The sequence below is a fragment of the Fukomys damarensis genome, unplaced genomic scaffold, assembly GCF_012274545.1.
Source record: "Fukomys damarensis isolate Sample0158 unplaced genomic scaffold, DMR_v1.0_HiC HiC_scaffold_34559, whole genome shotgun sequence".
Lineage (NCBI taxonomy): Eukaryota > Metazoa > Chordata > Mammalia > Rodentia > Bathyergidae > Fukomys > Fukomys damarensis.
Window position 1 is genome coordinate 1 of NW_022935471.1, and position 2,130 is coordinate 2,130.

Genomic DNA, 2,130 nt, shown 5'->3' on the forward strand with positions numbered 1-2,130 from the left:
TCCAACTCCCTGCAGGGTGGATACCAAAATCAGTGCTATTTTACAGATAGGAAAACTGATGTAGAGAAATTCAGTGACCTGTGCAAGATCATCCAACTTAGTGAGAACTGAATAAAAATTCTAATTTTTAAGTTTGTGTCTCCAAAGCTTATTCATTCTTCCTTATCCTGTGTTTCTTCATAAAATCCAGTGTGGCAAACATGAGTAGTTAACAACTTTTCCTTCAAGGTCCTGATATACCTACTTCCCACCCACTTGGTCATGTGGGAATGTAGGAATTCTCAAGGTTCAGAATCATCAAATCTCCTAGGAAATTTTGTAGAACATTGTTTTCTATGATCATATAGAAAATAATACTTCTACTTTCTAAATATAAAAGTTTACTTTAAAATAGAATACCATAGTCTTTCCCCATTACACACCCTACCACTCTCAAATGCCCAGCACCAAGCTGTTTTCTGGAGTCACCGTAGATACCTCACAATTCCTCAACCGTCCATTTAGGAGTTTTTGAAAATGCCTTTAATCATTTATCCTAAAATTTCTTTCACTGAATTTCCTTAACTTCTCCTATCACTCAAAATACAACATTTACCTCCATGAATCCTAAGGGGAAACACAAATGCCCCTCAGAGTAAACCTAAGTCAATAGTTGTTATTGTGCTAACATAGTGTGGAGCTTTTAAATAGTCAGTCGCTGGCTTTGGCAGTGGGAGGACACAGCCGGAAGGCACCATCTTGAAAGCAGAGAGCTAACCCTCGTCAAACGCTGAATCTGCTGATGTTTAGCCTCATTCTCCGGAACCATTATAAGCTCACCACAAAGGCTCGCCAGTTCAGGAAGTGTTCTGATCCGGAGCCCATGCACTGCTGCACCAGCAATGGTCAGTCAGACACACACAGCAGAAGCGACGAGCTGGGTTCCCCGTGACAGAAAACGGGCTGGAGAATTTATAGAATCTGATTTTTCAGAAAGTAAATGAAGCAAAATAGGAAATAAAAATGGAAAAGGATTGAGACATTCTTCAGTGAAAGCGTGAGACAGTTCAGCCGAAACATCATATGAAGTAGCTGATGAACTGGTATCAGAGTGCTCCCATTCAGATAATCATTTGGCAGCTGATTTGCAAGCTTATGATCAAAAGACAATTAGGAGAAGAGTTTACGATGCTTTAAATGTGCTAATGGCGATGGCCATAATCTCAAAGGAAAAAAGAAAAGAAATCAAATGGATTGGTCGGGAATGTCAAAACCTGGAGCTAGAGAAACGGAGGCAGGCAGGACAGCTAAAGCAGAAGCGGGCCCAGCTGCAAGAACTTCTACAGGGAATTGCTTTCAAAAGCCTGGTACAGCGAAACTGACAAAACAAACAGCAAAACCAGGGCCTCCAGTGCTGAACTGCACCATTCAGCAGCTGTTGATAATCACCAATCTGAGCAGAAAGACAGTGAGCGGTCGCAGCACTCCAGCGGAGTCGGAACATCTTTTTAATTTTGAGGACACCTTGGAGATCCGATGACGCAGAAGTACTGACTCTGATGGGAGTGTCCCTCGGCCTGGAGTCAAGCAAATGCTCTCTGGAGGCCCTGAAACACTAAATGGCTGGGACCGGAGGCTTTAGAAAGTTATGTAGCAGCTCTCTCCACAGGACCTCCTGGGCTAAATCAGGGACTACTTTTGAACCCTACCCAATCAGATCAAACTTAGACTTGTCCACCGGTGCAAGCTAACCCCAACCAAGTGTAAACCAAAGGTTCTGCTGGGTGTTGAAGCGGCCTTATCAACCAGGCAACTCCTGGCCCCAAGCAGTCCCAGTCCAGCAGTGCGGCCTCTCACTGCTCTGAGTCCCGAGGCGAGACCCTCTGCTTGTTCAACGATGAAGACGAGGAAGATGAGGAGGAGGTTTCCTCCTCTCCAGAATAAAGACGAGAGAAATTAAATAGTCAGTCACCTCAGCAAGAACCTGGGAGACCTGAGCCAAGCAAACTTCGATCGAAAACAAATTCAGAAAACATTAGGTCAGAGACAGTGAAGGCTATTTGGTTAAGAAAACCCCACTGAGGGAGGGAGAATTGACTTCAGAAATCCTCTTCTCCTCCTCCTCCTCCTCCTCCTCCTCCTTCTCCTCCC

General features: G+C 44.3%; 1 pseudogene; it reads left to right on the plus strand.

Moving 5' to 3' along the window:
- The first annotated feature begins 866 nt into the window (after positions 1–866).
- Positions 867–1,923, plus strand: LOC104863092 (annotated as a pseudogene).
- The last annotated feature ends 207 nt before the right edge of the window (positions 1,924–2,130 follow it).